The sequence below is a fragment of the Callorhinus ursinus genome, unplaced genomic scaffold (assembly GCF_003265705.2).
Source record: "Callorhinus ursinus isolate GAN/ISIS: 27379988/994484 unplaced genomic scaffold, GSC_fseal_2.0 scaffold56, whole genome shotgun sequence".
NCBI lineage: Eukaryota > Metazoa > Chordata > Mammalia > Carnivora > Otariidae > Callorhinus > Callorhinus ursinus.
In genome coordinates this window covers 2,181,788-2,207,584 of record NW_027397118.1, presented here as the reverse complement: position 1 = coordinate 2,207,584, position 25,797 = coordinate 2,181,788, and the positions used below count along the sequence as shown (strand labels likewise).

At 45.5% G+C, this 25,797-nt stretch overlaps 1 protein-coding gene across 4 annotated transcripts in view; it reads left to right on the top strand.

Moving 5' to 3' along the window:
• FTO (FTO alpha-ketoglutarate dependent dioxygenase) overlaps positions 1-25,797 on the top strand; it is a 414,363-nt gene that overhangs the window by 221,715 nt on the left and 166,851 nt on the right. The window lies entirely within an intron of this gene.

Genomic DNA, 25,797 nt, shown 5'->3' with positions numbered 1-25,797 from the left:
CCTGAAAACACCGCGATGTATTCGGCTGAGCCCTTCCTCACGATGCATCTTACGCCTCTCATTGGAGGGGCCATGAAAAATCAGTAAGTTATAGATGCTCTCAGCCAAAGTTAGCTCTCCTGCACACGGTACCTACTACATTAATTGTAATGAGCCATGATGTCATCTGTAGGTGTGTATGATTCATCCCTGAGTGTAACGTTTTGCATCAGTGGTTGCATCCTGAGCATAACAGAATAGAAGTAGCTGATGCCAAAGGACCCTTTTAATCACCACTCTAAAAGACTAACATTGCTGCCTAGTTAGGGCAGATGTCTGGGAAATTCACACGGTGCTCCTACATCACTCAGTGAGAGGCAGTTTGCTTGAAAGTGGTCGATTTATCAAATCCCGGTTTTAGAATTGGCCAAGTAGGAATTATGTTGGCTTCAACCTAGTTTCTTTGCTTATGGACTTACCTGTGGTTAGAAAGCTGCTACTGGTACAAAGTTTCCGTAAATCATGAGTTTTTGCAGAATTGAGGCTTGCGTACTCTAGTATCTGTTATCCTGCTCTTATTTGAGAAACAATTGATGGGTGGAAGGCAGGAACTACTTCCCCCAAACGTTAGGGTTACCCTTTAGATCTGCACTTGGTAAAAATTGCTGAATTATCACCTGTCTCTCAGCAAGAGGGAGAGGAATCAGGAAGATCATGCTGAATTTTTGTCTCCGAGTCTTATTTGAGGCTTAAAAATCCTGTGTGCCTGGGAGTCAAGAACATTGATAGACATATTTCTCCAAATGAGTTCAGCAGCAGAGTTTGTAATAATTAGTGGCTTTACTAGTAGTAACAGTTATCATGAAAATTGGTTTGTCTGAACAAGGCTAAAGATGAGCATTTTCCAAGAAAGGAGACAGTTTAAGAGTATGAACTGTGCATTCCGACTGGGTGTTGGAAACTTGCTGCTCAGGTATATGTATTATCTCTAAACTCGGACTTGCATTAAAAGAATAACTTTAAAATTCACCTTGATACTCTCCCCTTCCCCTCTTTTTCGTAGTGTAGTCAGATCAGAGTATATGAGAGTTTCAACTACAGTAATTAAATAATCTCCAATTTAACTTTTCTTGTATTCCAACTTCAGCATATATATTCATTAAAGTATGCATATTTTATTAAATACTGGAATATCCGTGTGGGGACATCTAAGATGTGTTTCTCTCTGTGTTTAACCTTTTATATCTTTCCCCCCAGGGTGATTCTTATTAAATAGGAAAGAGAGAAAGAAAGAATTTCCCTCTAATCCCTTTTCCACCACCCCCCCCACCATCCCTCCAAAGACAGCACAGCTCAGAGACCAAATGTTGAGGATGGATGTCTTCTGTTGAGTGCATTTGGTTTGTTAACAATAATTTCCTAGTACACCACATCATCAGACAACATGCCCAAAATGGCCTGTTTAAAAGGAGTCTGGTTTCAGCATTTCTGGCCCTTACTGCTAACAGTTTAATCAGGAGCTGGAGCCAGTGTTGAAGTTGATGGAGTCTAGCATCTGAAACAGAAATTCTCAAGTCCTTTGTGGTAGGGGAGGAGAAAAGAAAGAGCTTAGCAGCTGACACTCTGCAGACCCCTTTAAAACTAAACACCTGAAAGCAAATTTCAAGAGGGTCATGTCTTGAGAGCTCAGAAGGAAAAGTGTCTTCAGAGTATTAAGTAACCATAATCCTCCCCCCACCCCTTCTCCACCCCCATTTGATGTTTCCCATCCCAGTGACCTATCTGAAAGACTCATCCATATGATCCGTATAAACAGACTGTTACCATACACCTCTCTTTTCCTCATCAAAGCATCCTCTGACCGTCTGGAACCGGGCACTGGCCCGAGTAGCCATCAGGCTGGTGGTGGTGAAAGTTATAAAACATCCACCACCGTGCTCCCCGAGCCGCCTGTGTTTTAGAGATTGGCCCATTGTGTACTTTGGAATTACACGAGGAAAAATGTGCTTTGACAGAAAATAATTAGCGCTCGCCCAAGGCCAAGCAATAGGTTAGAGTATTTTACTTTCATCAAAGCTATCAGGGGATCAGTTAGATTAGATAATAGAAATTTTTTCCTCTGAAAGTTAAATACAGATGACTCTAATTACCTTCTATTGCACGTTGGAGAATGCGTTATGAATAGTACAACTTCAAGAAATGTAGGTCAGCGGAGACTTTCGTGGGAGGCCATTGTCATAAAGGGCCCCCGCCCCACAGGCTCCCCTGCAGTAATGATATTAGGGAGAATATTTTAAAGCCGAACTTGTAACTGGGTTTTAAAATACTTGTCTCTCTCTCAGGCCAAGAGCCGCGCCATTGTTTGGGACTCCCTGAAGTCTCTTAAACTGAAAGCATATGTTCCCTGTAATTTAGCTTTTTGAGGAAAGTGTCACTTCTGCCTGACTCGGGGTAACCGAGTTTGTCACAGTGTCACACAGCCCTGCGATTCCAGAGGCACAGCTGAATGCCGTGGGTTTCCTTCCCCAAGCTCGGTAATCCCAGAAACAAGCCTCTCCAAATAGGCTTATTAGGGCTGTCTATTCACTTCCCCCGAGCTGAATGATCCAAAGTACATCAGGAGAAGCTGTGTGAATGCTGGGTAAGTGTTAACAGAAGTGGTACAGAATTTCTGAAGATTTGGCTTTGTTTATACAGTCCACTCTGCCTGATGGACAGCTTGTTATAGCTTTTAAAGAACTGGGCAAGCCCTCTGATCTGACCCCTTCTTGACCTCTGCAGCCCAAAGGTCAGTCTGCAGCTAATAAACCCTGAGGTTCTTAGGGTCTACTGTAGGAAAAGGCAGAAAAAGAGCAGCTGCAGGGACTGGGTGTCCCGGGTGAGGCTGCGTGAGGGTCACTCTCCGATAATGAAAATGATTACCAAATTATATGGAGGTTTAACCGCAATAGTGAGAGAGAAGAGGGTGGAGCCCCGCGTATTAGGTCTGATAAATGAACTGTGAAGAAGGCCCATCTGGCTCTCAACGTCTTGTCTCCCCCTCTCTCCCTACCAAGGGGAAACATTTTAAAATAACAGCAGTACATATAGACTCAATGACCCATGCAAGGAGCTGGAATGGATTAAGATTTAATGGTGACAGTGGAAGAAATTATCATTTGAAAAGTGCACTGAAGAAAAGGTACAGCTCCATGTCCGTGCCCGAGTTGTTTTTCTAAATAAAATATAGCAAAACATTGGCGCCTTGGTTTATTTCCCACAAATCCCTAGCGCCTTTCCTCCATCGTGGAGAATTTTGAGGGCATGTCTGTTGTGGAATAATTATCCGTAGCCAGCCGAAGGAAAGGAATGGGCTTCCTTTGCCTTGAACACGTCGGAATGAGAGTCAGATATTTTATTTTCAGCTCGCTCACTCAGTTGAGCGAATGTAGGTAAATCAAGCGTTTGAGAAAATGCTCTACCAAAAAATTGCGTTCCACTTCAGCCTCTGACCACCGAACATTACGCATGTTTGGATACTGAGTATCCGTGTCACTCCCAGACACTGTTTTGTTCTTACCACAACTTTGCGATTTCTTGTCTGTAAAAGGAAGACAAAAGCACATAATGTTAATTGAGTAGATGGATTTGTTCCTTTCTTTATTCCTTTTTCAAAGAACCATCATAGAGATGTTCATTTTTGCCAACAATGGGCGGGTCATAAGCTGCTTGTTTACTTACTGTTAATTGATAAGAGTAATCTACTTAAAGCTCTCTCCCAGCTCCCTGTGAACATAGAGTGTCCTGGCTTCCCACCAGCAACGTCGGGCTTCACAAAGCTCCGTACTTCTTGGGAGCCGGCGGGCACAGCCTGTGACTCTGTGCTCTGAAGGGAGAATGAGTTGAGTCCATTAGCATTTTTGTATGTTTCGTATCCGTAGCACACACAAAGCACTGCGTGAGGGGCTGGGCGTGCGAAAATGCGTTCGGCAGCCAGTTGAAGCATGTATCTGGGGGATGAGATTCTAGCAAGTTCCCAGAAAGGGGCCATGAAGGCAGTGGAAAGGAAGGCGGGGGAACCATCGTTAACCACAACAGAGCGGCAAGTTGCTCCAACCCACTCAGGAGAGTATTTCACCGTATACAACTTTGCAGACTAGAATTGCTGTACTATTGAAAATTCTCTTATGGTGCACTACACCGTCTACATACACAAGTGTTGCCCAGACGGTAGTTATATTTAAAATAGAAACAAAAAAAGCTTCTAAACATTACCCAAAGTCAGTGTGTGTTTCATCTTGGGTTTTGACCTGACCATGTCGGCCTGGGGGGAGTTAGAGTGAATCGAGAGCTAGGTGGAGGCTAACATGGGGAGTTGAGCAACACTTGTAGAATGAACGGTGCCTTTTAACTTGGAAACAGTGCCTTTAAATTTTTGCTAAGTAAGATGCAAATACAACAAAGTAAGACGAACGCCAGGCCATTAGGGTTTTTTTTTTCCCAATCAAGATATAATTCACAAAATATAAAATTTCATGTAACATAAAATTAATCATTTTAAAATTTACAATTAAGTGATTTTTTTCTTTTTTTAGTATATTCACAAGACTGGGCAACCATCACCATTATCCAATTCCGGAACATTTCCGTTACCCCAGAATGAAACCCCAGACCTGTTAACAGCCACTCTTAGTACCCCCCCCCACCTTCTCCCCAGGTCCCTGGCAAGCACCAACCTACTTTGTGTCTCTGTGGATTCGCCTGTTCTGAACATTTCATGTAAATGGAATCCTACACTGTGTGACTTTTTTGTATCCGGCTTCTTTTACTTCACACAATGTTTTCAGGGTTGATCTGTGTTGTAGCCCTATATAAGTACTCCATTCCTTTTTATTGCCAAGTAATATTCCACTATGACTAGACCACATTTTATTTATCCATTCACTGGCCGCTGGACATTGGACTGTGCAGCTGTTCTGAATCACCCTGCTGTGTACATTTGTGTACAAGTTTTTGAGTGGCACATTTTCTGGTCCTCTGAATGTAAACCCAGGAGTGGACTTGCTGAGTCATACCATCGCTTGAGGACTTGCTGGACTGTTTTCCACATCTGCTGCCCCCTTTTACGCTCCTAGCAGTCATACACAAGGCTTGCAGATTCTCTACAACCTCACCGACACTTACTTTCCTTTGTTTTTTGGATTACAGATATCCTAGGGTTGTTACTGTGGTTTTGATTTGCATTTCCCTGATGATGAATGATGTCTTGAACATCTTTTCATGTGCTTATTTAAGGCCATTAGGTTCTTATTAGGGGATTTAAAAACATGGTCTATGTAATCACTTAGCCCCTTTAAGTGGGAAGGAGCTCACGGGCCTGTTAGGGGTATATGGCATATTGAAGGAAGGGAGCTTCAAATGAAGTTGTCATGAGAATAAAGCCGGGCCCATTTCCCTGCTCCCCTGGGTAGGCCCAGCCCTTTGTTTATTTGCAGGTGGCCCTGCTTATTTGTTTTGGGAGACCCCCTCCCCATTCCTTCTCCCCTTCTCATCTCCTCCGTTACAGCGTCTCTGAGCATTGCACACTGGATGGGAATGTCACTGATTAAATGGAAACTCTGTCTACGTACAGCTTCTCCACTTCTAGGCTCAAATAGGATTTTCAATAGTCCCATAACAGACAACTTTGTTTGGGTCCAAGGAGCCTTTAAATGGTGCTGAGAACAGTTTCAAAAATGTTTATGGCAGTTTCTTAGAAAAGCTTTTGGAACTACTTGCTTCCGGTTAAAATGAACTCGCTAGATCTAGATGGCTTTATATACATGTCTTCCCCATATTGGGCTTTGTCAGCTCAAAAACCTGCCAAGTTAGCCCTTTTTCTGGACAAGAGAACCATTTTATTATTGACCATCTTATCACTGACCATAGTCACCATAACCTTTACCATCTCGTTTATCTCCAGGACTGGATCCACTTTGGATGGATCCATCTTCGTTAGGGCTCCACAATCTAGCTGTTAGAACCTTTTCTAAAGCGAATCAGCTTCAGAACTGTGATCTGGGTGCAGCGAGTAAAGCAGTTTGTGGAAATTACTTCTGTGGATCTGCTCTGGTTCTAAGACTAGCACATTAAGTTTCTCTCTGTGGAAGTGTGGTCTCTCCTTTTTGCCTCCTGGCTGGCCTGAATTATGTACAAAACTGACAAGTCGATCCAATCCAGTTTAACGATGAACTCTTTATTTATTGAGTGCTTGTTATGTACAAATAACTATGCTAAAAGCTGTGGGAAATATAGAGATGAGCATGGTACAGTGTCAGTTTTGAAATAATGTGTCGTTGAATGCAGGGGAGGGCAGGACAGGGTAATGGGAACATAGTGGCTAGTCTGCAGATTTCCATTCTTTTTCTGCAGGCACCTGGAAGATGACTTAGCCCTGGAGTCTGCCCCAAGGGAACTTACAGTTTGCTAGGAGCTTACAAAAAGGAATCACCTGATATGTATTATATATGTACTTGATTTCGTTTTGACATTTTGTCATTCCTACCAGAATGTAAACTTGGTGAGGGCGGGGGATTTGCCTGTTCACCAGCTGCAAAACCTGCAGCCCAGATCACTCCTCTGTTAGAAGGAGGAGTGCCCTGGATGGGCAGGGACCCTGGTGCCTGTTTACCACAGACCCCTACATTTAGAACAGTGCCTGGCACTCAGATTTATTCAGTGGCTGGCTGAAGAGAATAGCTTTCCTCTCAACCCATTCCTGTATTCATAAGTACTCTGAGTTCCTTCTTAATTTTGAAGAGGAATGACCATTTGAGATGCCGGCCTGTTGCTTTTTTGGGTACATATTCATCTCCTCGTGTCAGAGGTGGAAACCTAGAGACTGGATGTGAGGAGAGATCTCTCATATGTAGTTCTTTGGTCTCTAAGTCTGCACCCTGACCCCGCTTCCGGCCTGAGTGAGGAAGGACGCTGTGTGTGCAGGCTGATTCGGGTACTTGAGGAAGAGCCCAGAAGCGAACACCGTGGAATTGAGCTGGGACCAGGACAAACAGACAGGGTCTTGCTCCTGAGGCAGCTGTTCCCGATCCCTTGCCGTTCCTGGAAGTGAACTAGAACTGGGGGGAGGGGAGAGGCCTCCCTAGAACAGTTTCTCTGCACAAGAGGATGACTTTTAGGCCAGGAGGGGCAACGCTGAGTGTAAATGTGACCTCAGGGGCGCCTGGGTGGTGCAGTTGGTTAAAATGTCCTACTCTTGGTTTCAGCTCAGCTCATGATCTCATGGGTCGTGAGATCGAGCCTCGCATCAGGCTTTTCACTCAGCATGGAGTCTGCTTGAGTTTCTCTCTCCCTCTCCCTCTGCTCCTCCCCGCCCCCCTGCGTGCTGTCTCTCCCTGTCTCTCTGAAATAAATACTTAAAAAAAAAAAATGTGGCTTCCAGTTTGCATTTTACCTGCTCCAGGCAGTTGCTTTCTGCTGGTTACCTGCTAATATCCTGATGTGCCTTTCATCGTATCAGTGCGGTGCTGAGCATCAGCCTTGGTGGTTTGACATTTGGGCCAGAACTTGTTTGCTGCCCTCGAGAACTGTGGTCACACAAAGTGGAACCACCAGCCCCGAGGACGGGCTAGGGGATGACAAGGCTGTTGTTACTGTCTTCTGAGACAACATGTGACGGAGTCGTCTGACCATGGCAACTGCTGTCACTCACATTAGAGAGAGGGGCTGCTACTCCTTCTGGCCGAGTTAGTTGGAGATAGAAGTTGTGGCGTCCAGGGTCCAGTAGCTGTCCACTGCAACTGGCTGAGTTTGGTTGTGGGCTTGGGGAGGAATAAGTGAAGGAGCTTCCTGGGAGAAACAGGGAGGCACTGGCCTGCCAGTTGCTGTCTCTGCCTCTCCTTTTTAATGCATCTGCCCCATCTCCTTTAATAATTGCAGTCTCTGCTTTCTGCTGCCCTTAGCAGAAGAATGTCTTTTGTGTGTCCAAACCAGATTACTCCATAAAACCCGGTAACTCCATAAAACCTCCTCATAAATGTGTAGGAATTGAAACATTGTATAAATTTAGAGCAAGGATTAAATGAGTCTAGAGCTAGGGTTACCTTTTTTTTTTCCCCCGAGATACAGCAACTTATCTCAAGGAGGCCAGTGTTGTTAATGTTATTACCATTGTTACTGTCATTATTTGAGCAGTTTTATGGGAGACAAAAGCCAATTGACTTCTGCGCATCTTATTTGTAAAATCAACACACAGGCTTCAGTGTGAGCTTCACTCCTGGCAGATTCTGACTGTGATTGGTTGCGGACTATTTCTCACCGGCGGTGCTTCTTAAACTTTTTGAAAAAGCATTGATGAATCCATTTATTTATTCGGCAAATACTTACCAAGGGCTTACTGTTTGTCAGGCCCCGTTCCGGGTGCCGGGGATGCACCAGGGAAGCACACCGATGAAAGTGCCTCTCTCACGGGGGATAGACAGCTGTGTGCCTACATGCGACTCTGAAAATGTCTTTCAAAAAGTGTACGTCAGTTACCATGTCCTGCATATTCAACGACACTCCGTAGAACCAAAATATCTTGCAGTCGAAAGATACAATATTCTCTCTCCTGATCTGCATCATAAAACGATCACTTGTTATAAAACCTGCAGTCCTAGTTCTGGTGAGTCATATATGCGTGAGCCATTCACGGAATACCAGTTTCTAAGGAATGCCATGCTGGGGACGGGGGCCCCACAGCATTCATTTCTCCTTAGACAATCTGCACTCTGGTTCCCAGTGACTTTTCAAAAAAGTGTCACCTTAGAGGTCTTCACTTTGGGACGGCTCAAATTCAGGCCAGGTTACACTCACCCAGTGTCTCTTAAGAGAGAAGCTGTGCCTATCTCTGAGGTGGGTGGGGGATTGCGCGTGTTAATGCACTCCAGTCGTTAATAAATGGTGGTTATGGTTACCGTGAGTGAGCTGTCAGTCATGCATTGACTCAGCAAATATCTATCGAGTGCCTAGCTGGTAGCAGACACTACCATAGGCCTTGAGGTTATAGAGATGAGTAACACTTGACTAGGGGAAATGTATTATGCAATACCGTATAATTAAGGCTGTGAACGAGTTTCAGTCAGGATACTGTGCAAAGAAAGTGGGAAGAAAGGGAAGAAAGTGGCCGGCTCTCCTGGAGTGTTCTTGTGTGACTCTCATTATATGCCCAGCCACTGTTGCGAGGAGGGAGACTGCTCCGCTGCAAGTGGGTAGGGAGCGATTTGTCTCCAGAAGGGGTGAGAACTAGGGGAGAAAGCTCTATGTGATTATGGGTCATGGGATAAAATCTGGGCTGCTTCTTTCCAGGGGGATCTAGTTCTCAATGATAGATGGCGGGGGGGGAGGGCGTGCTTTCTTTCAGAGCAAATGTCATTAACATGGCATGGAGGTCTGGAGCATAGATTCTGAGCAGGTTGCCTGGGTTCTCCCTCTCTTCCCACTTTCTTTGCACAGAATCCTGACATAAACTCTTTCACAGCATTTATTATAGTGTATTGCAGAATACACGTCTATAACTCTAGGCAATTATAGGGAAGTTACTTAACCCCTCTGAAGCTCTGTTTTCTCATTTTTAACTTGGTGCAGGGGATAAATAATATTTCATAGGGCTGATGAAGAAATCCCATGTAAAACACCCCAGAGCAAGTACCTGCACCATACTAGGTGCTCAGGAAAAATTGCCCAGCATCTTTAGATCAAAACAGAAAAGTCAAGAATAAACGCAGCCACATTCATCCTTTGAGAGCATGCCCCCACATAAAACCCCAGCCTCGTGGTAGGGGCCCCACCTTGCTGAATTGGCTTAGGGATGCACACTAGACAGATTTTGTCCTGTGCCAGGCCCTGTGCTAAGCACCATCACACAGAATTGACAGAGGCCTGAACTCCAGTTTGAATCCTATCTCCAGCTGGTTACTAACTCGGGGCCTGTCACAGACACTCAGGGTCCCAGCAGCGTCATCTAAAAGAGCAGCAGCTCCATCCAGGTGACCTGGAAGGCACCTTCCCACTGGACAAGGTGCAGCTCTGTGAGTTAGGTCCCAGGGAGCAGCTGGAGGTGGGGTAGGTGTTCCTCCTGATGGCTTCACCCCTTCTCCCTCCACTGTCCTTGAAACCTGCAGTTGTGCTCATTTTAGTGATAAGAGCAGCTCACATTTATTGGGGACTCACTAGGTTCCAGGGTTTTAAATGGTTTAGGAGGCAAGAAAACAGAAAGACGCAGAGTAACTTGCCCAAGGCAACACAGCTAATGGTGGGAGTGGAAGTCAAGCCTTTGCCGCTCTGCTCAGGCCTGGGCGGAAGGCCGCTGCAGGAGCAGCAACAGGGCTTTACAACCACTCATGGTTCATGTAGTATTTTGATGTGGGTCCCACAATACAGGGATCACAGTCCTTCCAGTATCCTACCCCGTGTGGAGAAGGGCACATGTGTATCTGTAAAGGTGTATTTCCTCTGGCACTTAAACGTGTTTGGCACTTAAACGTGTTTGGCACTTTTTTTGTTGTGGGTGCCCCTTTCTCTAGAAAGAAGTAATTTCCAGCCCATGCTTTATGAATCTCCCTGCCTTCAGTCTCTTCAAGGAATGTTATTACCTTTATAGCTGTGTCCGTTTATATTGGTTACAATCTTTTAGAAAGTGGGAGTAGGGGTGCTGATGAGAACATCAAAGTTTAGCCTCCAAGAATCTGTAAATCCTCTAAGTGGAGTAATTTTGAGGCCGGGTTGGTGAGTCAAGGCTAATTTGAGTGGGTTCCCTTAAGGTGAACAGGGAGCATGGAGTAGAGCTACTCTGTGATGGGCCCTCACCAGCTATACGGTGTGTGTTATGTCCAGGAAACCGTGTACCGTGCACGGAGAGTCATGATCTTACTCTCTCTTGGGATGTCCCCAGGGCATTTTACCAGTTGACGCCCTAACATATATTCCAGGTCACAGATAAAAGTTTGACGCGGCATTCAGCTGAGGAAGTAACGGGGGGCGGGGGGAGGACCAGTCCTGCCGGCCTGTAGGGGACACTGTTGTATCACACATCAGAATGAGTTTCCGCCTCTTGTCTCAGGACAGAAAACAAAACAAACAAATCAAAACCCAAAAATAGGTCAATCACCTTCACATTACTTATTGAGATTATGCGAGCGATTCCAGTGTGTTTAGAACAGTCACTGCTGTCAGGGTATCGATCAGGCCTCTCGGTATCTGGGCACGAAGGGAGTCGTTTAGCGTTTCTGTCCAAGATGGGAATGATTGGCACTTTTCTGATTAGCTTTCTCTCCATACTCTCCTCTGGACAGGGTACTTTTTAGTTCAATAAACCGTTAGGTTTAGTGGACTTATCTTCATTTTTCACTAAGACATGCCCACGTCAAGTTGAAATGCTCGAGTTCTGTCGTATTCTAAATAAATATCGTAAGCCTTTTGAAGGGCATTTTGGGAGTTCCGAGTCTCTTCTTTTTATCCATATCTTTTTCTTCACTGGGAAAAAAAAATGCTATTTACCGAGAAAATGAAGTCATGTCTATGAGGCAGGCCTGTGTAGGGCCCGGTCTTAGCGCCAGGAAGCTCGCTACCAGATGCTCAGCATGGCTCTCGGTTCGGCATGCCTCTCTTCCCAGACTGTAGACAGCCTCCACATCCGTCCCGGTGCCCCGTGGACTTGCCAGCAAAACCTCTGCCTCCCCTGCCCAGCTCTGGCCCCTTCCCTACCAGAATGTGGGCCCTGGAAGGCGATTGTAATTAACCCTCGGAAAGCAGAGGTTTTGCTAAGGCAGCGTGCGCAGTAATGATTTTGTTCGCTTGCTTCATTTCCAGTTTCACCATCAATTACGCCATGTGTTTCATCCAGTTGGTGCTACCCTCCCAGTGTTAATTATAACCTACAAGACTGTTACAGTTAATTTTATGGCAAGCATATTGTCTCTTCAAGGCTCCAGAGCAGCTCATAAATTATCTTGAAGGTAAATGTAACTTGGGGAACTAGTTAGGAAAATTCCATCCATCTCGCTGAGGAGCCGCAGCTGCTCCTGGCAGCTGCATTGTGAAGGAACTACGGCGGGTCAGGCTGAAGAGGGTAGGCCCAGGCTGTCACCGAGGAGAAAGGCTGTCCCGGCCCTGTCAGACAAGTACCTTCTGCCAATCCCTGGTGGTTTCACTTTGCAGGCAGGAAGAGGCACGCAGCGCGGGTGCATGGTCCCCAAGCTGTCTGTATTCATTACTTTACAGAAACTTGTTGTAGGGAGGCAGGTCCGGAGACCTTTCCTCTTCTCTGTTGTCATGATGTTAGGCATCATCTGCAAAGTGCGAGAGAGATAACTCTATAACCAACTCCGGCCTGGGCCGGGTGACGGCAGCCCCCGGAAGGCCCGGGGCTTCAACGAGCCTTTTATTTGTGGTTGTTAATGTTCATATAATCTGATAAAGTGAGATTTCACTGTGAACGAACGTACTCCAAAATTGCCTACTAAATAAATTAGCAGGTTATCTTATTGGGATAATAAACACGCTCTTTTTTTCTGTTTCCTCACACGACGTCTAAGCTTTACATTTCAGCCCTCGGGGCTTTAGCATTATTATTTTTAATGACTGAACACAAGTCTTTCATTTAGCTTGTTTGTAGAGTTACTGTAAATGATCTTTCTGCTGTTGGTTCTTCATTTGAAATTCTGCACATTAGGCCCGCTTGGAGAGCTCTGAGGGGCCTCTGAGAACCGGGAGCTGTATTAAGCGCAGCATCTCCTAGCACACAGCGAACAGGCTGTGGCAGGGAAGTCAGAGACGGTGTGTCAAGTCCAGAACCTCCGTTCCAGTTGGAGCAGAGCACGCACGAACGGTGCTCCACAGCTCTGCCTCGTCCCTGAGCTGCTGGTTTCTCCCTGCATATTTCAGAGCGTTTTCACGTCTACCCAAAGACACGCAAGACCATCAGCCCTGGGCTGTGTAACTAAGAGAATGAGACTGATGTTGAGGGGGTTTGGAGGCCACATGCAATGCTGAGATTGCGTCCAAAGTGGCCCTGGGCTTTCCCAAGGAAGTGTCCTTCTGAGCTCTTACTGATAGCAGCACGATACCTGGATATTTGTGAGTTTTCTAGTGAATTCAGGCAAGAGGTTGTAAACTCAAATGTCTGCAGGGCCTGGCAGGTACCCCAGATGAACGAAGCCGGAGCCGGGGGGTGGGGGGGGAGGTTGAAGTGAGCGGGAGGGGCACACCCTGTCGGAAATAGACAGCAGCTCTTCAGCCTTGCAAGGAGGCTGAATCCGTGTTACTAGATCCTCTACATTTTCAAGAGAAGTAGAAAATGGAGATTGTGTGTATGTACTTATGAAGGCTTCTAAGTATTTATTTTTTTTTAAAGATTTTATTTATTTATTTCAGAGAGAACACGAGAGGGAAGAGGGTCAGAGGGAGAAGCAGGCTCCCTGCTGAGCAGGGAGCCCGATGTGGGACTCGATCCCGGGACTCCAGGATCATGACCTGAGTCGAAGGCAGTCACTTAACCAACTGAACCACCCAGGCGCCCTCTTCTAAGTATTTAAATGTTAGCAGAAATTCTTTTTTTATATGTATTTTTTAAAGATTTATTTGAGAGAGAAAGGGAGAGAGAGAGCACGCCTGTGGCCTGTGAGCCGGGGGAGGGGTAGAAGGAGAGGGAGAGGGAGAGAATCTCAAGTAGACTCCATGCTGAGCTTGGAGCCCACTGCAGGGCTCATTCTCCCCACCCAGAGATCACGACCCGAGCTGAAACGAAGAGTCAGATGCTCAACCGACTGAGCCACCCAGGCACCCCAGTGTTAGCAGAAATTCCAGTGTTTTGTACCTTAACATTCAGGCAAATTAATCAATGCCTGTTTGGAGACTGGATGGTGTGGGTAGGATTCTGATATAGAATGGCAGTCCTGCCTGCTTTTTTTTTTTTTTTAAGATTTTATTCATTTGAGAGAGAGAATGAGAGAGAGAGAGCACATGAGAGGGGGGAGGGTCAGAGGGAGAAGCAGACTCTCCGCCGAGCAGGGAGCCCGACGCGGGACTCGATCCCGGGACTCCAGGATCACGACCCGAGCCGAAGGCAGTCGCCCAACCGACTGAGCCACCCAGGCGCCCTGCCTGCTTTCAGTGAAAACTCTTTGCAGCTTTCTCACACTTCTCAAGAGTAGAGACAGTGACCCCAGCCAGGAGACCAGAATGCCATCTGGGGACTGCCTTCTGTGATCTCGTAACATGGTTCTACTCTGTGTGGCTTCTTGGAGGAAATATTTGTGTGTGTGTTTATTTATTTATCTTGCCTCTCACTTGGCGATCTCTCCTCTTCTACAGAGAAAGCATAGGAGAGTTTTTAGAAATGAATGAGGTGTATCTGGTGCTCATTATCACCATAAAAAGGGTGTCTGCCAAAATGTTGGCAATTCTGAATCTGATAAAGGGTTTGATTCTCGGGGGGATGGGCAGGGACTCCACTGCTAGTGATCAGCATTCCTCCTGTTGCCACCCCCCTCCCCCCCCCCCCCCCGGGTTTATGCCTTACCCCCAGCTCCACCAGGAGGGACCTAGCTGTTCTTTCATGGCTCAAAGAGTCATGTGGTCAGAAAAATCTTTTGAGTCTCACCGGTTCGGACTGATGCCCACGTGGAGGTGTGGTCTGGGACGTTGTTAAATACATGGGGGTTTGATCTTCTGGAGAAGAGGGAAATATAAAAACAATTTCTTTCCTTCAATAAAAAGCAAAAAGTAAGCATAAACCCTGGCCGCCGCTAAAGTCAGCTGTTACGCATGCGTGGCTGAATTTCATTGTAAATATTTCATAAGGGCTGTTAGAATGCAGCCAGGTTGACATCACAGCCCCGACTGTACCAAAGGAGCCATTTCACTAAAATAAGCCAACATTTCTAAAGAAACATGAATTTCTAATGTAAAGTTAACATCAGGTCAGAAAACCCTCTGGAAGAAATGTCTGTATCAATGTTTATAATCTCTGCATTTATGGATTTGCAGTTTGTGCAAAAAACTCCCAAAGAGACTTTATTTTGGTTAAATAAGACCAGCTTGTGAAATAGTCTGTATATCCAAATCCATCCTAACCCAGTGTCTTGGCAGCCTTTTGTATAAATAATGTCTTTTCCAAAACGTGTGTATTTGAAAAAGGAAGAGGGAAATTAAGTGGCACACTGTGTCTCTGGGTTGCCATCAACTGACAGAATCCTAGAAACAGCAAGTGAAGACTGACAGTTCGTTCATTCTTAGAGCAAATTACAGAGCCGTGCGTTAATTTATTGATTTAATTGAGGCATGGAAGGTTGCCGTGAAGAACAAAATGTTCACCCTCCTTTCATTTTTCTTCTTTTTTTTTGTAATAAAAGTTTAGTTAAGTGTGCCCCCCCTTTTTTGTGGTTGTTGGTATGTCACACAAAATATGTATGAGGTTTAGAGGCACTTGGCAGAAAAGACATGAAAGGATATTCACATTTTGTAAAAACTTAATCCACGTTCACAGATGGTCCTGTTCAGGTGCTATTTTAATTATGAGGTAAAGAACAGCCCCACACAGTTGGAAGTCGTCTTAATAAATGGAGAGGGGCTTTTTGTCTTCAAGCGTCAAAAAGCCTTGTTACTGAGAAATTTAAATACTTTGTGTTATAGGGGAGAGTCTCAAAATGCCCAGGATACTTGGAGAAAGCAAAATGATGGGCTCTTCTAAAGATCAAATGAGTTCGCTAGAAACGTTTTACAAGTGTGTGGCTTTGAGCTTCCTTAATATTGGTCGTTTTAGCGATGGCTTTTCCAGTCATACATGTGTGCTGTGGATATGTTCATGTGATCAGAGGGAAAATAAAGAGAATAAATTGCAAATAACATTTAAAAAAAAATTAATCCCTAATGGAAGTATTTCTTTATGGTTCTTAAGCTCACAGGGCTGCTTTGCCCTTCGAGTGATAGAGCCGTCCAGAGAACTAATAATAATTCAAATGCTGCTCTAACTTACAGCTTGCATTAATAACACACAAATAGAACAGTCTTCTTATTAAATATTAGTAATATAATAATGTCTTACTGTCTTTCCCTTAGTGGGGAATTATGAGGACCTCATGTTAGGACCTCAGTGTCCTGACATAGTTAATTATCCATGGATAATGGTTTCAGCCATCGCTGTTGTGAGTGATGCAGCTTTGTTGTTGAGGGCTTATTAAGTGTTTGCAGACTCAGGTGCGCTGTACCTATGCACTCGTCTACAGAAGCAAACAGCTGTGTTTTCTTTACCATATTATACATCACATAGAGCGTCTCATTTATTATGGCTGAGCTAATGATGCAAGCACAAACCTCTATGTCCCATTCTCTATGGCAATAATATATTTGCCGTGGAGATGTTAGCTTGTTTTTCATAAGTAATTAATCTTTTCTTGTACCGAATGTATCACATGAAAATGGGTTAGCGCCGGGGTCAAAATACATTTAATCCGGTCTGCAGAGATTGGGCGAGACCTCTGGATCGAGTGGCATTTTTTTCTCTCACAAGGGCCTCACCCTGTCTGCAGTCCACCCACCAACACGACGCTCACATTACTAGGAACTTAGGTTGATAAAAGGGAATCATTTTCACTCCTTGAGCACCGGTCAGGAGTCAGACCTGAGTACGTGCTAAGTGAAATAAGGCTAGGGATAGTCATCCACGTTCAGTCCCTTGACAAGGCTGCGTATTGTCCACGCAGGTAGTTGTGGGTAGTGGGTTTCTGCCAAATCCGAAATGCCTCCTGGTTGCTGCATAGGTAGGCCCTTCTCAGATGTGCCAGGGCCTAGCTCAGACGCTCCTAAATTGTCAAATACACTCACCGGGGGCACGCACAGTTTTTTTTGTCATACCTTCCTGAATACTTTTTAATCTTAAGAGTATTTTGTTTCAGATTAGAAGAGCATCATTAGCATTTGGCGCCACGGTCCTCAGATGATATTGTTGAGGACAAGAGTGAAGTCAGTCTTGAAGTTTTGGGGTTGAAAATTTTTTTTAAGTTGATTTAAAGAAAAATGCTGGAAATACAATGTAGGGTGGTTCGTGGATATCGCTAAAAATCGTGACGGGGGATCACATCATCAAAGTTTAGGAAACACTGGCCTTACACACGCTGTTGCTTATGAAGAAGGTGAGGGTGATCATCATCATAATGAATGAGAGCAGCTAACTTCAGTGACTCTTTATTCCCTACCAGCTACTCTGCTAAGTGTCTTACCCATACGTCCTTACTTCCTCTTCAGGCCAACCCAGTGAAGGAAGTGCTACTTTTATTTACATTTTACAGTTAAGGTATCCAAGACCCAGAAAGGCTAGGGAATTTACGAAAAATACCATAGGTTGTAAGTGACCGAATCAGAACTCGAGCCCAGGCAGTAGGGGTCTGGTGTTCTCTTTTTAATCATTGCATTTTCCTACATCTTCATGGATTGAGAGGTATTACCTTCTGTCTGTTCTCTAAAGAAGAAAGGTGGAGAAACATGAAAACATACAACGCTGTGTATAACAGTATATCTCTTACTTATGTTACATAAATAATACAGTATTTGTATTTATATTACTTGTAGATATTATACCTACTCACCTATAATATACAAAAATGCAGTGATCCTCCATGTGCTGTGAGGGCTCTAACCTGAGCTGCTGATGAGGCCCTGCTGTGACCATGTTCTGAGTTCTTAGCTTCCTCAGACAGCATCCTGGATATATACTAGAACACGTGCCTTAGAACTTGAAATTCTTTATTCAAATGGATGGAAAAGGGCAGGAAGGCAGGGAGAATCTTACCTTACTTTTTCAATTACTGCCAGAGAACCTTCCGAATACGTACTGTGAGGGGGGGATTAACATTTATTTCTTACTGTCCAAGGGCCTCTGGAGCAAAATATCTTTGGCAACTTCTCTATTTCTGTACTTAGAAAAGCATCCTGATTCTTTTGCCTATTCACTTCAAATATATAGAAACATTATTTAATCTTGTCTGAAATGTAAAGTGAAACTCTTCAGCAAATAGCATGGTTATATGCCCAGAAAGAAAAGCTAGAGAGTTAACCTATGAAAATCAATCTCAACTCTGAACAAATGCGCTGAAATGAATAAAAGAACATAGCCCACAGGACCCCGATGTAGGTGGGAGTTAGGTCTCCCAGGTCCCAGAGCCAGACCAGAGGCACACATTTGAAGCTCTTCCGTGATGCTTGCTTTATCTTGATTGAAAGTCCCAGAAAAATGCTCAAGCAGGCAAGAATTTGCATCTTTCTTTCTCGTCTGATGTTTTTCTAAGCCAGATTGCTTTGTTTTCTTCATTAGTATTTATGACGAATTACATTGCACAAGGAGACTTGATTGACTTGGGTTAAGGTGTTAAAGTATGAAGAAATGTGTAAACTGGGCCACTTAGGACACCCGCCCAGTGCATGTTTCCCAGTCAGCCTCCCCATGGGCCAAAAGTCCACACAAACAATTACTTGTGAATTGTGAGGTGCTCCTGGAGGAAAATTGCTGAACAAAATGGGTTGAAGGAATTTATACTTTTGCCATTTCCAGTTGAAGCCAGGGGCTAAAACTCGTGTCTTGCACCATTGTAATCTACAACCATTTAATTTGCTAACAAGACTTAACTGATCAGGATCTGCAGCCTTCTCCACCAGTGTAATCAAAACAAGAAGCATTTGGCTCTGGAGAGTAAATGTTGTCGATCTTTTGTTTTGCAGCCCCACCATTTTCTCTCTGGCAGGCTGAGATGAAACAGAAAGCTGATATTTGGAGCCACTGGAATTGCAGGCCTTGTAATTTTGAAATATCCATTTTATCCCGTGTAATTTCTTCCCTAAGATTCCTCAGTCTAAATCTGATACAGGTAGGAGCCAAGACAAACAGTAACCATTTATAGTCACCCAGACCAGTTTGAATTTCACCCTAATGTAAAGCAAAGAGAGTTTTTGGCTTCATTTCAGGTGTGTAACAGGGGTAGAAAATGCATTTAAAATTTAGCAGCAAATGTTACCATATGTTTCCATAACAACTGCAGACTTTTATGTTAGAAAAGCAATAATATAAACACGTAGGAATCTTGGAACAGTAAACTATTAATTTACCAAATATAAAAAATCCAGCATGAAGGGGCTTTTATAGCCACAGAAGCCATGAGGGGGCCCAGCATCCTGTGAATTTCTCCATTATGTGGCAGAAAATACTGCCAATTGGTTTAAATGAGCAAATCTTTTAAAATTATAGGTACAGTGTCAATTCTGCACAGTACATTTTTCTGAAACAATGTGTGGTGGTGCCGGCTATGGCTGATTTCTTTTACCATCTTGAACTAGTAAAATACTACCTCAAGTAGCTGCCCCCAACGCACATCTGTAAAGGAAGTGCATTTTTGTTTTCTTCGTCCATAGCTTTCAACTTAAGAGGGAAGTGAAGGCTGGGGTCCTTCGTAAACTGTGGTGCCCAGGGGTTGGCTCTCATGCCTGCCAAGGAAGAGGTGTTCACAGACTGTTGATATATGTGGAGAAGGTTCACAGTTTTCTCTCCCACCCATTTTGAAATATAAAAGAGACAAGGGGGAAAGGGGGAGAAGGGATCTGCTCGACCACATCTTAAGAAAGAGGAGTTAGTAACTAGAGTCATTGAAATCACCACCAGGAGAAATTCAGTGTTTTCTGATTTCTCTGTGGGGGAAGAGAAATCATCTTCTTTTAAAATATGTATCGCAAACATGGCAACCTGTGCGTGGGTCTTTGATTCGAAAAGAAGCATGGTTCCCCCCCCTGCCCCGCCACCGAAACCTACCTCCGAGTGTGGATAGGGTTTTGAAGCTTTTCCTGGAACAAAATGACATTCCCTTGTTGTTTAAGGTGAGAGGATGCACCTTGACTGAAACATGGTTTCATGAGGTAACTATCATTGAATAATACTGGTCCGTGGAAGAGAAGAGGAGGTCAAAGGGAGGTAGGCTGTGCCCTAAAAATGAAGCACAGAACTCCCGAGAGGGTTGCATTCAGGATGGGCCCTGGTATGGCTCTAGGTCGGAGAAACGGCTGCAGTTCTCTAAATTTCAGAAAGTGGAGGAAAGAGGTTCCACCCTTCCAGCCGGGGTAACATTTGCAACTTGGCCTCCCCGTAGCCTTCACAGTGGAGCCAAGCCAGAAGCAACCCAGCGGGGACGTTGGTTAAAGCAAGATGCGCGCGGTGTTCTTGGGCCAAGGACATGATGGAGGCTCACGTTCAAGGTGCTGAGGGAACCTGGTCCGGCAGGAGTGAGGGTGGGAAGCACAAGTAAGGGTAGAAGAGATGTCTTGTAAAGACCCGATTCATTCCCGAGTCCTCTGGTGGGCCTCATTTTGGGGCACCAGCCTGATTTCCCCTGGTTGTCACCTTCTCTGGCAGGGTTAGTAAGAATGTTTCCTGCATTCCTGTCAGCGCTTGGCCACGTCGAAGCATCTCTTGGAGCATTGGTGAGATTGGGGTCTGGCCTTAGTCTTGAGGATCCTTAATTTGTGTCCAACTCCCCAGTGGCATGAAGATGGGTGGGTGGTTAAGAAGAAAGCAACGCGCCGTTCATTTACTCAGAAGGTATTTAGTGAGCACTTACTATGTACCTGGAACGGGAGATACAAGGAGAAACAAAGAACATGGCCTCCCTCCTGTGCTGGTGGAACTTAGGGCCTAGTAGAGGAGAGACTTAAACACAGGTGAGCAAATAAGACAACGGCAGATGAGGAGGACTGTGGAGGAAGGGAAGCAGGTGAGCAGTTGGGGAGGGGCTTGGAGCTTCCTGGGGATCTCCGAGGGAGCCCCACGGGGCGGAGCTGAGGAGAAGGAACCAGCCAGCCAGACCAGAGCACGGTGCCTAAGGGAGAAGAAGGTGAGGGGGGGTGGACATGCAGGAGGGGTGAGAGCCCAGGGTGGGGGGACAGATTCCATTCCATGATGGTGTTTGTCGACTCAGAATAAAAAGGAATCCACATTCCGTTTACAGAGTATTTTGAAGGTTTCCACGTGTGCCCAGTGCCTCGGGAGGCCTTCCAGTCCTAATTATGTCAGAAAAAAGATGTTCTCGTGCGACAAAGTACGTGGCATCGGCCATAAGCAAAGCATGAGCTCCTTATGAGTTGGGAAGGTTTTTATGGAAAGAGGGAATCAAAATGGAGCTCAACAGGTATTGAGATTGAGCACCTACTGTGTGTTGATGCTTTATACGTATTTTTTCGCGTTTATTCCTCATGGTAAGCCGCCAAAGGTAAGGTACTGTTCTCTCCGTTTTATAGATGGTGAAACTGAAGTCAGAGAAAACTAAAGATAGTTATTGACAAAACTTTAACTCGAACCAATTTAGCATGTTGGAATGAGAGGCAAACCCTAGCAATCACGACCCACTAACTAAAACGAATCCTATCTTCTGTTGGATAAATAGCAGCTATGATATAGCTCCACCCCCCGTGGATGTGCTAAAATGTCAAAACAAAAGGATCTGTGTTTGTTTTTAGGGATGTAGAGCAGCAAGAGGGCCCTAGGGAACTTGTGGCCTGTTACGAAGCCAGTCTTGGGGAGAAAATCGGCTCAGCCAGAGGAAGCAGTGACATCTATTAAGTGGCAAGAAAAGCAGACCTAGTCCCTGGGGAAGGAGAGGAGAATTAATGGAGGAAGTAGGGGCCAGGTATGACCTTGAAGGGTTGAGGAGGGCACCAGGGGCAGAAAGACCGGAAGAGGCTGGAGGAGAACACATCGTCACTAGTGTTACTTCCGGGAGGCGAGGAGGCACACCGGAACCATGAAACACCCAATATTGTCCTCTTTGGTCTCGGGATCTCTAACTGACCCCATTGAAAAGTTGCTTCTGTACGATTCAGATGTTTGCCTCAGGGGTCCTCTCCTTAGGGTATCTTTTGAGGCATGGCCCTCGGGGGAGACAGGTCCACTTTCCGGCGACCTTTTTTCAACTGAGGCCATCTCCCACGAAAAGTTTTCTTCTCCCCTGGCTTCAGCCAGCCTGGCATATCTGACAGACGTGTAAACAGATGCACGCATTGTTGCTAATGACAGGTGATTATAAGAGGCATGGGGGCCAAGGTAATTAAACCAGGACTTGACAGGAACATTTGGCAATGTAATATTTCAGCATTAGAAGTTTCTTTGCAGCACGCTTTCCCCCCTTGGTTTGGTGAAGAGAATTCATTTTTGTTCTTGAGAGTGTGGTGCTTTGAGATCTGAAACTGTCCTGTCTCAACTCCTGGCTCGTTGGAGAGCTCCGGAAAATGGTTACCAGGGGAGTGTGTGGGGGTCTAGTCGGTGTCTCAGACTTGTTCCACAGTCTGCTCTGGAGCAGGAGTGGGAATAGGGTCTGTGCCCGAATGCGGGGATTGTAGATGACCTATTATGATGTCCCATTTGAGAGTGATAATGCCCTGGAGAGAAACGAATTATTTTTATGCCACTGTGATTTCAGCTTCTCTCCCCACCACCTGGGTTTGCCTGCTGTCGTTCCCATGGATCGATCAGAAAATGGCCTACTCCATTCTCTTGGCCCCCAAATTCCTACAGTTCGAAGTAGGGGAAAAAAAATCTCAAATCATCAGTGACCTCTTGTTACAAGGAACCATAGTAGAAACAATCGTCAGGGTTATGGAATTTGTTCGTTTGTTCATTAGATTTAAATGTAATTTAAAAAAACACACACTACATGGGCGCCTGGGTGGCTCAGTTGGTTAAGCGACTGCCTTCGGCTCAGGTCATGATCCTGGAGTCCTGGGATCGAGTCCCGCATCGGGCTCCCTGCTCAGCAGGGAGTCTGCTTCTCCCTCTGACCCTCCCCCCTCTCGTGCTCTCTCTCTCTCTCATTCTCGCTCTCTCAAATAAAAAATAAAATCTTTAAAAAAAAACACACACACACACTACGTTCTCCTTGCTGTCAGGATCATTAGGAATGCCAGTTTTGACATTTAGAGACTACTTCCTCCTCACTGCCAATGGTGGCTAGCTTATGATTCTGTGTTTAAGGGAACTCTGTCTTCTGTTGGATAAACAGCAGACCTTCATGCAGACTTAACATTTATAGTTTTGACTGTTGGGCGAGCCATACGACCAGCTAGATGACTATAGTAACTGTGGTGACCCGCTTTCTCCTAATAGTGACAGCTAACATTGACTGTTTATCGTCGTCCTGGCACTTGTCTGAAATGGGAACTTCTCCCAAGCAGGTTAGTTCATTCCTTTGCTGCAAAACCAGCTTTTGAGTGCTCTTGGTCTAGCGTATATCTCGCTGTTGGGAGAGATCAGTGAAGCAGACCAAAGAAGGCCAGCTACAAGCAGGACGGCTGTTTCTTTCCCTCGGCTCCTTTTGATTTTCTCCAGGGAGGGGCATAGAAGGAGATGAATTTGAGGACACAGTTTGGTTGATGCCGAGCGATTGTGAGTCTTTGTGGGGTTGCCCCCTCCAGCGTGGAAAGCTCCTGGCCAGGCTCTAACATTCGCATGCTGCTTCAGGCCACGGTCTGTGTGGAAGCTGAGGCTTTTTTAAAGCTTTGTCAGATAGGTTAAAAGGTGTCCCACCCCTGGTGTATTAAAAGAGAGAGAGAGAGATTAAACTCACTAAACCTGCCACGTTCCCTCCAAAATATTAAGTCAAGATGATTTTTTAAATCCAAAGTTACCAGGCTTCGGGGGTTTGACCTTTAGTGCAAGCAGCCTTGGAACTGGGGAGGAGGGATCCGAGCAAAAGACTGTTGGCCCACAGGCCGGTGGCCTCAGGAAACCTGCCAAAGCCAAAGTGAATTGTTGCCTTTCTCTGCCTTCCAGCCAACAAAGCACTAACCCCACATAAATACCCAGCCTGACTCGTAGGCCTCTGGAGTCACCTCGGAGGTCCAGGTGGCAGACCTTTCTTCAGAGTGCCTGCTTTACTGCACAGCCTCCGGCGAGCTCTCTGGGGTGACAGAGATCCAGAAGGCAGGGTCTCTGCCCTCAGGAGGCTTAAAATCAGATGACTACTGCTGCAATTAATAACTCTTAATGGAACTTTTAATAAACACTCAGCTGCTTTTCATATATTATTTACTCAGTTAATCCTGAAGAATGACAGAACTAGCTAGTCCTTAGTGAGTGCTTCTCTGTGCCAGGTACTTTTTTCAGTGCTTAATGTGAATTAACTCAGCTATCACAGTGGTATTTTTTTTATTACCCCTAATTTTAACAAGAGAAAACCAAGGCAAAAAAGATGTTAAGGAACTTTCCCAAGGACACAGGGGCCCAGAGGCAGAGGAGCTGGGATTCCAGAGCAGGAAGTCCGGTCCCCAAGGCCGAATGCTCTGCTCCCCACCCCGTCCTCAAGACCCATGTTAGGATCACCTTGTGGGCGTGTGAAACACAGGTTGCAGGTCTTCCTCGGGCGGGGCTGGACAGTTCTGACAGATTCTCAGGGGGTACTGATGCCCACAGCACTATGTCCAGCAGAAGCAAGCAGTGGAAACCCGTCACCCTAAAGCAAAGAAAATGAGATGTCATATTATTCATATAAACAGAGCGCTAGGAGAATACCAATGGCTGTAATATTTATTATGTTATTATTGTCATTATAGCAGACATTTATTAAGTGCTTACTCTGTCCTGGGCGCTGTTTTCTAAGCAGGTAACCGTCGTAACTGGTACTACAGGTTATCTCATTTAATCTTTACAACCTGTGAAGTAGACACTACTGTTCACTCTGTTTTATGGCTGAGGAAACGGAGGCACAGTTGACAAACTTGCTGAGGTGCCAGGATGAGGATTCAGTCTACCCCAGCGTCATGCCAGAGCCCATGCTCTTAACCACAAGGAGGGTGGCAGACCGGTTGCTAAGGGGATTCGGAGCCACATCCACAGAGCCAGCAGTGTAGGGGCTGGCCCTGAAGGAGGAGGGGGCAGAGGAAAAGCTTCCCCGAAGGGAAGGGAAATGTGCAAGGGCCCGGGGGCATGAAAGGGCAACGTGCAGTTGGGTGAAGAGCATGGAGACTTCTGTGTAAGCTGCATGGGAAGACATGAGGGATGGTGTCGCTGGAAGAGTAGGTCGAAGGCCTTAAAGATGAGGCGTCTATGGTGCTCAAGCGTGGGCTTTGTACTTTTGAGCACCTGTCGGGGGCATACGCTTGCTCAGAACTCACCGGGAGACTTCCGGACAGGACGATGGGGTCATTCTTTGTTAAAGGCGCTGCCGGGCCTTCTCTTCTCTGCATTTCATAGTTTGAGAGTGTCAGAATCTGTTCAGAGGAGAGTTTGATTTCTGAGCCTAGCAACCCTGTGGCAGTGACTCATGCCCTGCCAAGGGAGAAGTGAGTTTTGTACACAAGCCATGTTAAAAACAAAGGGGGGACATGTGTCCTCGTGGGTGAGTGTGTCCGTGTGTGAATCCATGTACCACCCTTAGAAAACGCCTGCCGTGGCACTGGTACGATGGTATCGTCGGAGCTGCCAACTTGTTTTATTTCTGATATTGCCTGGCAGCCCCTGAAGGAGGGAAAGTATGAATTTTCATCTGCCATTTACCAGACTTTCATTATATTGTGCTTACAGACACAGTGTCAGCACATAAAATGTTAAACATCACTGGTCTGAAAGAGGCTCCCATTGTCTTACCTCTGGTGCTGGGGGAGCCTTGCTGGCCTTGCTGTAGTGGTTCTGTCAGTGTAATATGACATGAAGCATTTCTCGGTAATGACAGACATTGAATATGAGTGACAGGAACTCTGACCGCGAGGAATGGGTTCAATTACCAGAGACGGGGGGTTACCTGAGATGAAACCAAAGGGCCCAATTGTGCTCGGTTTCGA